This window comes from Desmodus rotundus, chromosome 2 (assembly GCF_022682495.2).
Source record: "Desmodus rotundus isolate HL8 chromosome 2, HLdesRot8A.1, whole genome shotgun sequence".
NCBI lineage: Eukaryota > Metazoa > Chordata > Mammalia > Chiroptera > Phyllostomidae > Desmodus > Desmodus rotundus.
In genome coordinates, this window is record NC_071388.1 from 144,226,638 (window position 1) to 144,240,216 (window position 13,579).

The window sequence follows — 13,579 nt, forward strand, 5'->3', positions numbered from 1 at the left end:
TTCCTTATCACATAACTCCTAGGAGTTTGGCTTTCCTGATTAATCTCTGACAGATACACTCAGATAACTTTCTCCCTTACAAAACTTTTAAATTTATTTTTAAAATATAACATGTAATATTTAGAATGGTATGAAAAAGAATTCCAGATGATTTTCATTGATTTCATTTCTATTACACCACAATTTCTGGAATCAATTATTTTTAGAGAAAAGTAAATACTATTAAAAAAGGCATATATACAAAAGTATTTATTGAGTAGAATATTTCTGTAGTAATCTATGAAGTATACTGTGGATGGAACCATAAAAACAATTGAAAAAAAATGGTCTCTTACTGAGCAAAAGTCATTTGACTATCTTTGAAGACTATTTAGGTACAAACTACAGAATCTGTATGGCGTAACACACAATGATTTGTTTTTGATCTTCCTCTATGTCCAGCTTAGGCTACTTGAGAGATTTTCCCTGTAATACGCCTTGGGGGTTAGGCCCACAGACACTCCTTGATCTTATAGCTGTTATCTGGAGCATGCTGCCTTCTAGTGGAAGACGCACATGAGAGGTTGAGCTCCAACTGTCCTATGCTTTTTCCAGAAGTGACACGTCATGTATTGTATAGCCCATTATCCAGAATTAATTACATCTCTCTACCTAATTGCAGTGAGGCTGGTAAAAGTGAGGTAAAAGATGGACTGTTTGATGATGACCATTCATTCTATTGCTGAGAATGAACAAACACTAAATCCTGGAAGACACTAACAAAATATATTAAAGCAAATTCCATAAATAAAGCATAAAGTAAATTTTGGGAAGATTCAGATGAATGGAATGACTTGAATTCATTGTTCAATATGGTTAAAAGCCTTCTTCAAAATAAGAAATATTGAGGACAGTTGCAAAGGATATGTTGAGCATAGATAAGTGGTAATAGACATGTTAGACTTCCTGGTAAAAGAAGAAAGTTAGAGATTGACATTTCATTGCTGACAATTGTGTTGTAAATTAAGAGCCCATAGGGAAAGAATCTCACGAAGGTAAAAAAAAAAAAAAAAGAAAGAAAAAAAGGTCCCTAAAATTTAATGACCTAATGGAGAACAAAAATGGAATGTTTGATGAGAAGAGCATCAAAAGTATATATTAGGAAATTGGCTCTGCAGATTTAACTTTCCCTGTAGATTTTAGAGCATGTATACTTTTCAAAAATATTTTTAAAAAGACTTTAGAGACTGCAGGTCATGATGGAAGCGTAGGTAAACACAGCTCACCTACTTACACAACCACAGCAAAATTATTGCTAAACTACAGAACAAATATCACTCAGAACAATCAGAAAATTGAGCTGTATGGAAGTCTAACAACTAAGGAATTAAAGAAACCACATTCATCCAGAAAGGTAGGAAGGTCAGAGGGGCAGAGATGCGGAGATGTGGAACTGGCTGGTCCCAAACCCGTATGTGGTGGCTATGAAATGAAGGGATATATTGAGAGTGAGGAAACCCAGCTCCACACCAGACCACCCAGCCCAAGGTTCAAGTGCCAGGAATATAAGTCCCCATAACTTCTGGCTGTAAAAACCAGTTGGGGTTTGGTCAATGGAAGAAACTGTGGGATTCTCAGGCATCTCCTTAGACTTACTCAGACTTACTCTCTCTTAGCTCTAGTGCCCAGGCAGTATCTTGAAGGGTGCCAGTTGCTACAGGAGGAACTGAAGTGTCTGGCTGGCCATCAGGACGAGAGCTGGGGGACAGCTTCCTCCCAGACAGAACTGCAGACCGTGGCTTTGTTCCTTTTCTGAGTCCTCCATCACACAGAGCTACAGTGCAGAGGGACTATATCTGAGTTACTATCAACCTTGCTCACACTGTAAGCCCCACCCTGACAATTACCTAAGGCTCTGCCCCATCCAACCCATGCTACTAACAGTGGCTTTTCCATAGGAATGGCTGGGTGAGGTGCAGGTTTCAGACCTTCTTAAATATGCTCAAACAAGCAACAGCTTAGCCCAGTCCCTCTTGCTGAGTGTAATAGTGGGGACTTCAAAACTGAGAAAATCTGAAACTTGGGAGAAAATACCTTATTGTAAGGCTCTATGATCCCTATTGCTAATATAAATGACCTAGGAAAATGATATGGCATGGTGGTTATAGAATAGAAAATTGAAAATTTAGTATTCAGTGTCAAGTGGCAGTTGAAATCGCATGAATTAATAAACATAGGAAGAAAATGAATAAGAGTGAAAACAGTGGAAGAGTAGAGACGGTTTGGAAATCCGCTCAGGGGATGGTAGTAGCTAATAACCAATAAAGAAACATAAACTGATGCTGGAAAGAGAAAGAAGATAAGGAGGAAATTACTATTAAGGAAACTATGCATGATAAGTAGATTTACAGTATAAAATTAAAGAGTTTAATGCACGACTGTAATCTAGAACAATAGTTTAACTTCATAATTAGAGCTGAAATCAAGGAAGTTGTGACTTAGGTAACATCTTACAACTAGTTTCCTGAAGAGCTATAGGATTTAAAACAGGTCTTCCTAGTCCTTGGTTGGCCTCCACAATATGTGGTCTGGCCATTGGCCTTCCATACAAATGAGACATCAACATGTATAAACATTTAGAAAAGAGGGACAGCTTTGCCCTTGAGGAAAATAGCTCATGACTATCAACCTAACACTTGCAGTTAAGTTATGACAAAACATATCTGTTAGTGCATCCATGAAGCGTGGAATTGTTGGGGAGAGGGAGAGGCAGCAGACAAAAACCATCTATTTGCTTAGAGTGTGTTGGGGTGGAAATAAGAGACATTTGTACTTAGGACATCTGAGCTGAATTGAGGCTTAAACTTTTAAAAAATAATTACTGTTTGTACTTCATATTTTTAGAACTTCCCAGTTTTATTTCTTCCAGGTTTTCTTGCAGCATAGCCTGTCACAAAATTCAACTTTAAAAAGGTCAAAACTATTAAAAAGCCAAAGTGTTTGAGATATTTCCCTGTTCATTCTTTAAACATTCTGCCTTAATTTTGATGGTAAATTGGAAACCAGGTTCAACTTTGAATACCCAGCTCTAGTGGAAGCAGCTATCCGTGTAACTCGCTAGCTGACTGTCAGACCTCCTCTGTTAGGTCATGTCATTACTCATTTGGAGAGTCTTCAGAGCTGATTTAAACAATAGTGCCCAGTCTACCAGTGTAAGGGAGAACAGCAGGGCTTGTAGCTTTGTCATCAGTAGAGCAAGTAGGAAGCAGTCCTTTTAACAGTCCCTCTGTCGGTGTTAAAAACTTCTTTGAGCTCATATGCCTGATTCTTATTGTAAGTAGAAAGGTTCACCTTCTCTTGCCTTAAAATCCATTTTACTAGCAGGTGGGTATATGTTCAACAAGCAGGTGTAACAACAGGTTGGTATAATAACAGGTAGGTATACACCCAACAAGCTGGCTGTTCCCTGTGATTAACACCATAACTCTGGTACTCAAACAGAAAAATCTCAAGCCCTCTATTTATTAGCTTCTGTCCTTAAATAAGCCTTTTGGGCTTCACTTTGTTCAATCTTAAAGTTGAGTTAATAATAGAAGTTGTCATGTGATGTTACATTGAACATTGCATGAGACAACACTTATGAAGTCCTTAACATACTGTCTTGATTACTTAGTAACTTGATCAAAGCTTCAAAGCTAATAAATGGTGGAGTTGGACTTAAACTTGGTTCTATAACTCTCCTTCACCGTAAATGGCACATCCATAAAAATATGTAGTTATCCTCACTATTATTGTGTTCAGGAAAATCTGCTAGTTCTGTGGACAAAAGTTATTAGACCCTTTCACTCTGTTTTCTACTGCCTTAGAGAGAGGACATTCATAAATGACAAATGCTAGTCACCAGCCCATAGTATGTGCCAAATGAGCAGTAAACATTAGGACCTTGGTGAAAAAGGTGAAGAAATTAAGGGGGAAAAAAAGCCCTAGTAGACGCAGACAACAGTATAGTGATCACCAGAGGGAAGGGGGGATGTGTGGAGAGGTAGAAGAAGGTAAAGGGAGGATAAATAGTGATGGAAGGAGACTTGGAATTGGGTGGTAAAAACACAGTATAATACACAGATGATTTAGTATAGAATTGTATACTTGAAACCTATATCAACAGCTCCCCGATAAATTCAATAAAAATTTTAAAAATTGCATCAAAAGATTACTTAAGGCTGATGAGAACAGGCAAACATCCTGAAGAAGGGACTTGAGCTAGACTTTGAGGGACAGTCAGTGTGGATAGAAAGAATGAAAAAGAAAGAGTATTCCACACAGGAATTAAATGAAGAGTCATAGAGGCTGATATGGAAAGGGGATAATCAAATTTACAAAGTAATAATAAGAAACACGTTGGGAGAGAGAAGCAGTGATGAATAGTAGAGTACCCTGAATTGCCAAGCTACAGGTTGCACTTTCCATGGACAATAGTTAATTAAATAATCGAAGGCTTAGGACCTCTGCTTATATGTTTTATCTCTGTTCAAATTTGCTTAAAAAATATGATGTGAAATCACACCATGTTTTCCAGAAACATTGCCTAAAATCTCATTAATTAGATGAGATTGCCCAAAATCTCATCAAGTAGCGAATCTGTGTTTTTCAGTTTAGCGGATTCTATCTCTTCATATTTTTTACAATGAGAGCAGAGATCAAAATGCAGATTTGAAACTCTTGAAAACATTAAAATAAACAACAACAAGGCATATGAACAACAAGATTTCTGACAAAAAATTTTCAGTGGAAAAACAGAACCTTATTTATAGAATAATTAGACAATTATTGTATCTAATGTTATTGTAACATTATTATGAAGGTCAGGCTACATCAAATCTAAAACCTAGAAATACGCTACTGTTTTCATACCTACAGAGGATGCTGTCTTATCGATGTTGAAATTCTGTAGTCTGTGGGAAGGAGCTGTGGGCTTTCCTCTCAGTTTTCTATGAAGTCTGTCTTTGTTGACATGGTAGGTGATTGATTCATAAAACTAATTATAGGCATTCACATTTTCAAACAAAATCAAGTACTACTTCTAAACCTACACACTCACACCCTGTGCACCAAATTCTATCATTCTTGTCTAGTGTTCTCAATTTTAACAAATAGGACAATCATCCAGGATTTTAAAACAGTCTGGTAAATAGAAACATAGTCTAGCTCAGTAGCTAAAGATTATCAACATTTCTATTTATAAATCTCTATTTTTAGGGGGCTATCAGTTACATAACAATACTGTTATATTCCAGAGTTTGGCCATGGCCACACATCTTTCCATGTCCCTTTAAAGCAAGCTGTTGTGACTACTTCTTAGTTTTAGAGAAGCTGGGTGAAAACGAAATTGCCAGTTTCACAGCCATAAAAATGGCTCCATTATGTGAGTAAAACTGTTTCAGGTCATTACACTCTGGTGTGGAGGGAGATATATTTAGCAGCATAACAAGAATCTGACATTTTAAATGTAGTTAAATTCTGAAAAGTAACAGGTTGGTGATTGACTACCAAAGACATACATAATAGGGAGAGTTTAAACAAAGGTTATTTCTTTTTAGATGTAGAGAATATGTTTTTACAATCTCAGACTCAGACTCCCTTTCAGAATTCACCATAGCTGTCCATGCTTGGATACAGCTTTTAATACCGTTTCAATCTCAGAGAGCAAACATTTTTGTTGTAAAAGGGGAAACGACACTATTGAAAATATTATGACAAAAGTAGTTTATCAATAAATTACAGATATTCGGTCATTTAAATTTTATCAATAAGAATGACTGATATCAATTACTTACATTTTTCCAAAGCTTAATAGCTTTTAAATCAGTTTGTAAGGACATTATGTGAGTTTATACTCATGGTGATGAGGGCAGGGGGAGAAATGTTCTCTCTGCTTTACAGCAAGTAACAATAAAAGCTTAAAATTTGTACTTTCTTTGATTCAGTTATTCTCACCTCCCCCAGTAGTCTTTATTGTGCAATCAGGTTGCATTTTCTGAAATATATACTCATTCCTTTATCTAGCATCAGTAGTTAGCTCTCCCCATTTTACCCACAGCCCCCAGATTAGTTGGAGAATGAGGCTGTGATCTCTGAGTAACTGTGGCACTATCATCTTGAAGCCTGAAGTGGGAGTACCCTGTTTATTCAGTTTCCTCTGACTTCTAATTTGTTTAAACTTGCTTTCTGGATAAAAATCTAATTTCAAATACCTTTCCCTTTTTCCCTTTCTTATCACATTTCTGCCCATTTCTAAATTACCTGATAAAACTGTGAACATGAAAACATTTGTCATTTTGAAGTTGTGGGTTTGGGGTTTTTGTGTGTGTTAGTAATACTGCCGCAGTGGTTGTTATAGTAACCAATTCTCTTCAGCAGAGGAAGGAATATGGGCATTTGACAATACTCAAGATTTAATAGAAGAGAACATTCCTAGATTTGATATTTCACTAGTAGACAATTCCAGGGCATTTGCTATCTCTTAAAGTCTCTATTTTTAAGCAAAGGACAAAATAGATGCAGGTGCTATTACCAGTTTCTGTGAATTAACCCGGATAAATAGTCTCTACTGGGCACTTTAACTTGTTTATGTAGTTAGTCATCTAATGTATATCCAGACATGTCAGACAAAAGTGTCTGAGTTATCCAGAAAAATGAGCAAATTTCACAAAGCTACAGAGTAAAGTTGTATCACAAGGCCACTCACAGCAGGCAATTTGCAAAGAACAACTGGATTCTCAGTAAGCACTTTTCTCTTTTGCTTTTTTTATTTAGTTTATTTATTTGTCTATTCTTTATTGCAAAAGTATCATCTGTTGGGTTGAAACAAATACTTCTTTATTCTCTCTTCATTCTCATTTATCTCCCAGAAGTAGTGCCATTAATAAATCTATTTCTGTGCAATTACGAGAATATCAGTATACATGCTTATGTCCTGCTAAATTAAATGCCCACGCACATACATGAGATTTAAAAATACTTACATTTTATCATAGGGCATTGGAGTTACTTTTGTTCATTTAATGTTCTATAGAAGTCTTTTTGTGTTAACACATGAAGCTATGTCTTATTGAAGTAAAAGAGTGCACAGCTGGGTTTGCCCTGATTTACGTAAGTAGTGCCTGTTATGGAACAGTTAGCTGCGTTCCAACTTATGCTCTGGTCTGAGGAGCGATGTGATGAGGGCTCTCACCTGCGGAACAAATAGGAGAGAAATGGCTGCGTTATGGAATAGGAACATCTGATGCTTTATAAGCATTGCTAAACTGCCATCCAAAATGATGTTACAATTCACAATTCTACTAATAGTATATAAACACGCCAATTTCTTTACATCATTATTAATAACAAATATTATTTCTCTTTCAAAACTATGATGCCAGTTTGACAGGCAAAATATGGTATTACATGGATGTCTTTATTTGGGAGGAAATTGAGGAGTTAAAACTTCTTTATAAGTATTTATGCTAACTCTTATACATGTTTATCACATATCTTATTTTACTATTTTATTATATAAAATTCAATATACTGTGCATTTATATATTTAATTAATATATTAACATATAGTACAAATACATTCCATATACAGTGTATTATATACAATTCCATAAATATGTGGAACCAGATTTCCCCCCCAATCTGTGACTCTTCTTACACTTTTGTAGAGTACCCTTCATTACACAAGTTTCACATTTTTGTGCTGTCAGATAGCTCAGATCTTGGTAGCTTCTCTGTTTTTATATGTTTCATTCTCAGTGTTTGACTGTATTGTTTTAAACTTTACATCTTTAATGCAGCATGAGTACATTTCCTTGTATTGTATGATATATGCACATAAAGGGAAAGGAGAACAAAGGAATAAAAAGCAGTTGGTATAAACAGAAATCAAATGACTAGATGCTAGAATTACAAACTTATCAATATTTATATTGAATATAAATAGACTAAACACGTCAACTCAAAGAAAAGTTGTTCAAACTAGATTTTTAAAAAGCAAAAAAGAATTAAAAAATAAAAACCACACTTCATTTTTTTCTACAAAAATACTACATTTTAAGCACAAAGACACAAACAGGTTGAAAACAAAAGGATGAAAAGGATTAAGAAAACTGGTGTAACTCTATTAATATCAGAAAAAGGAGATCTCAAGAAGAATACCTAGAAAAGGATTTTTCATAATGAAAAAAGTGTAAATTAATCTTTAAAATGTAAATATTAAATGTGTAAGGCATAAGAACAAAACATTCCAACTCATGAAACAAAAATAGACCAAAAGTAGTATATTTACAAATCCACATTAATGTCACAGACTTGATTCCATTTGCAGAGCAGTTTGACAAAAAAAAGGTGCATACATATGATTTGAACAGTACCTTTAACTAACTTGCTATCATCCAACTTGATTTAACTTTGACATTTGTAGATACCTACACCCAATATGCACCCCATACATATAGGTCACTCAAAAAGATAGATCAAATCCTGGGTCAGAGTGGAGAAAAGTTAGAAATCAATAACAAGAAGATACTTAGAAATTTCAAAACACAGTTATTTAAAAATGTACTCCTAAACAATTGATAGGCCATAAGGTAAATAAGAAAAAAGTCATAAGGTGAATGAGAAAATATCTTGCAATAAGTGCAATGAAAACATATAAAAATACGTGGGATTTAGTCAAAGCAGGACTTAAATGAAGTATGAATTTTGAATGCTTAAAGGAAACAAGATTTAAAATTAATGTCTTGTGCTTTGAGCATATGAAAAGAGTAAATTAAACCAAAATTGATGAAGAAACAAAATTTAAAAAATAAGAGCATAAATAAATGCAACAAAACACACTAGACAGTCGACAAACAAATAATTTCATTCTTTGAAAAAATAACCAAAATTGATAAATATTTAAGGAGATTTCTCAAGAGAAAGGAGGAAATACACAATTCAGCAACATAAGCAACTAATGTGGAGACATTTTAGTTCAATTCATTCAATAACTTAAATTTCCTTAAATGTCAGAAATTATAAGAAGTTACTAAAAAATGCAACTAAATAGTCCTATATATGTTTTAAAAATTATATTCTTAAATAAGCTACTTACAAAGAAAGTTCCAAACACAATATGGCATCACTGGTGAATTTTAAAAAATATTTAAGGAAGAAATAATAATTTCCTATACAAACTCAGAAATGGAAGACAAAGGAATACTTTCTAGTTAATGGTAAGAGGCCACTATAAACCTGGTACCAAATCCAATCTAAGGCATTAAAGAAGAAAAAACAAAAAAAGAAATTTAACGTTATCTGAAGATTTGAATATGATATAGAGAAAACAATTGTATTTTTATTTATCAGCAATGAACAGCAATTCGATAATGAACTAAAAACTACTTAAAATAGCACCTAAAATTTCTAGATTAATGTAATGCAACATGGGCAAAATCCATACACTAGAAACTATGAAATGTTTAAAATACATCTACCTTATGACCTTTCAATTCCACTCCAGGTGTTTATCAGAGTTGTTTATCTAGAGAAAGCCTCGTGTTAAAATTTTTGCAGTAGTATTATTATTATATCCATACAATAGAAAAATATGAAAAAACAGATCTCTATCAATGGATAAACAAAAGGGTGTTATACAGTGGAATGCTATGCAGCAATGTGATAAATGAATGATATGTGCAATAAAAGGGATGAAATCCTGACTTATTAAAAAACATAGCTGAATTTTAGAAGTATGCTAACTGAAAGAAAATGTATAATCTAGTCATAAGAAATTCTTCACTCTGTAAAACTAATTTATAGTGTTAGAAATCAGATTGGTTGTTGCTTCTTTGGGGATGGTGACTAAAAAATGGACATTAAGGCATGAGAAAACTTTCTGGGGTGATGGAAATCTTTTATATTTTGATCTGAACATGTCACTGGGCATATAAATGCCTCAATTAAATACATTTTTCATCAAAAGGCACTGTCAAAAATGTCCATGAACATGCTACATCACGGGAAAAATTATTTTCATTAATATATATGTGACAAGTAATTTTTATTCAAAATATATAATGAACTCAATTCAAACCAATTTTTAAAATAAAGTCAACGACATTAAAAAATGAGCAAAAGAACTGAAAGGATACTTTACAAAAGAAGATACAAGTGTGACCAATTATAACCAGAAAAATTCCTCCATTTCATTAGTGATCAGGGAATGCAAATTAAACTCACAATGGGGTACCATTATACACTCATTAGAACAACTAAATCCGGAAGTACTGAAAACATCAACATTTGTTGAGCATGTGGTATAACTGAACTCTTTACATTGGCAATGGGATTAGAAAATAGTACAGCTACTCTGAAAAACTCACTGACACTTTCACATAAAGTTAAACTTGCATCTATCTTATATCTAGCAATTCTTCTTGGTGTTTACCTAAGACAGATGAACACCCACAAAGAGACTGGCACAAAACTAGTTAAAGTGGCTTTATTCATAATGATCCTAAACTCAGAGCAGCCCAGGTGTCATCAACAGGGGAATTGTAATAACAAAGCATTCTATTGTTACATAATAAAATACTAATCAACAATTGAAAGAAGAGCGCTCAACTGACAGAAAATCAACACAGATAAACCTCAAAAGCATAACATTATGTTCAGTAAAAGACCAACACAAAAGAGAACTTATTCATGATTCTATTTATATGGAGATAAAAAGCAAGCGGATAGAAGGCAGAATATTGGTTGCCCATGAGTGGCAGTGTTTGAACGGGGCATGAAGGAACTCGTGGGGTGATGGAAATATTCTGTATCATGGTGGGTTGGTCGTTATGAGTGATTACATCAATCAGAAGTCATTGAAAGGCTTACTTAAGATCTGTCCTCTTCACGCTCTGTAAACTTTACCTGCATCAAAAATACATGTAAAACTTTACTGCTATTTTACTTGCTATGTTACTTAATATTTTGGACATAATTTATTGCTGAAAATTAAGTGATTTATGAAGCTTATAAAATGTTATCCTAACCAATTTTTACATCATATTAATGAAAAGATGAGTGATGAGCAGGACTGATTATTCTTTCGTGACTATTAAAAGGACTGAAGTGAGAAGCCTGACTCTTGAAATAGATAACAAACAAATGTAATCCTTGTTCTCATGGAAACAGATGATGGAGCCATTGTGTTCTCCCATAAATTGTCACAGGGTGGGATTGGGCTTCTGGGGTAATATTAGTGGCAGTAAGTGGTATGACCCTTGTTTTAATTAGAAATACCCTTCTGTAGTTACCTGTTCTCTCCCTCTTTCATCCTTGTCTGAATAAAATGTATTTTTTCCATGTCAGTATATTTCAGAGTTTTAAGACCCATTTCTTAACACTGTGAATGAGACCCATTCACATTCAGTTTCATTTGCTATGGATTTTGGACTTTGTAGGGGATTAGGAGGGGCAAGGACTTGGAGTGAATAAATGTGTGTTCCAATCTTACTAACCCAGTTGTTAATTCTGGGATCTTAGGTAAATGAATGAATATCCTAGCATTATAAGACCTTGTTGTTTTAATGTGCAATTATATACTGTATATGTGAATTGCCTTAGTTTTGGTGGGGGCACAATAAATGCTGGTTACTTTTTATTCTGTTTATATGAATATATATAAGGTACCAAATCATTTTCCTTCCTTCCTTCCTTCCTTCCTTCCTTCCTTCCTTCCTTCCTTCCTTCCTTCCTTTCTTTTCTTTTTCTTTCTTTCTTTCTTTCTGTTATTCACTAAAATGCCAATTTTCACACCTACTCAGAACTGTGAAAAGTATAGTAGTGATATAGGGTAAAATAGAAAAATGAGGAAAAGGTTCAGTTTTCTGCTGACTGTCTGATGCCCAGGCGGCAGTGCTGTGGACACAGAGGCAGGTGATCAGCTATGGGCCCTCCCTGCTAAGCTTCTGGGCTCAGCACTGTTAGAGGTTCCAAATGAATTATTAGACTCCAAAGGCATTAGAATTAGGGTTCTTAAAGTGAGTCACAGGTCATTAGATTTCACTAAGATTCTTAACACTTCCAGAAACTACAAGATGATTTTTGTACAAAGACGTGGGTGTGGCCCGTTCAGTGCTGTTCCCTTAAACCTGGCTGAACTGAAAGCAGGAAGGTGAGCTGGCTGTGAGGTGATAGGAGCGTGGTCAGCTAAAGCCGCAGAAGAAGTCAAGACGTTTGGGACAGTGGGGCTGTGCGACTCTGAGTATCGTCCACCCCAAACTTGGCAGTTACGCAAAAATTCTAGAGCCTCGGCTTGGACACTTCCCTGGAGTGTTATTGCACCAATGAGACCGTGTATGGTGTGAATTTGACTTCAGTCCTGACATCAAGAGCAGCGCTGGTTCGTGGCGCCTTCAAAGTCCTATCCAAGACAGTGGGTGTTTCCAAGTGTGGTGTCATTTTTGTGCTGAGTAACAGAAGAGCACTGGCTCTGTAGGAGTCACGGTGGTGATCACCCACGATGACATGGGGGGGCTCTCCCTCGGAGAGTGCCCCTCGGCCTCGGAGTACAGAGTGCAGAGCAGAAACAACTCCTGGACCCACACACCCTGCTGCTTCAGCATCTAGGCCATGGGCGTGGTCCTGGAGTGGATTAAGAACAATGGGCGGTCCAGCAGCCATCAAATCTCAAATGATTTACGGGATTATTGATAATCCTCAAAGACTCTGTTTGTCCAGTGGAGCTGCAGCAAAGAAGCAAGATGAATATTCATTCCTCTTTGGCAACACCAAAGGAGACAATGCTTTAGAAAAATATTTCTCGATGGAGACTTTGAACTCAATATGATCTTCTGGGAAGGGCATAGGTCTGTAGGAGGCATCCGGATGTCTGTGTGTAATCCTGGCACATTGAGGATGTTCAGGAACGGGCAGCCTTCATGAAGAATTTCTGGAGATGCATCAGCTGCGAATATATCCTGACCAATATATACTCTCCCTTTGAACAATGTCCAAAATTTAAAGTAACTTAACAATGGTTTCAAAAACTAAAACAGTATTTTTCTCAAAGGAACATGCTTATTATAGATTCTCCTCCTTCTCCTCCTCCTCTTCCTCTTTCTCTTCCACTTCCTCCTCTTCTTGCCCTCCTCCTCCTCCTTATCCAAAAACAGCAAAATATCCACAGGTCTGCAAAACTGATGGATCTTAACAGACATCCTAAATTTGACTTGAAGTGGAAGAATTTTTAGAAATTTTCCTTTAGCTTTTCTTATGATTCCAGCTTATGTTGTCTTTGCTACTACTTTTTCTAGCTAGATCACAGTATTCAAACCTACCTGTGGACTTAATCCTGCAAAGTGAATGTTTCTGGAGACACACAAACATGAAGCAGGGAGGGTGGATAGGGTCCTCTGGGTGCTGAATATTGATCCTTTCCCAAATGACAGCAGTGGAGACTCCTGGGTTCCATAGCTGTTCATTCAGGTTAACGTTGACCACATGGCATTTAGGAATTCCAGGCTAAAGGGCAAACTGGAGATCTTTTCTCTGTGCTTTTATTCTCACAATGACATAAAACTGA

At 35.7% G+C, this 13,579-nt stretch overlaps 1 pseudogene; it reads left to right on the top strand.

The window, feature by feature from the left end:
* The first annotated feature begins 7,071 nt into the window (after window positions 1-7,071).
* Window positions 7,072-13,000, top strand: LOC112322209 (phosphoserine aminotransferase pseudogene; annotated as a pseudogene).
* The last annotated feature ends 579 nt before the right edge of the window (window positions 13,001-13,579 follow it).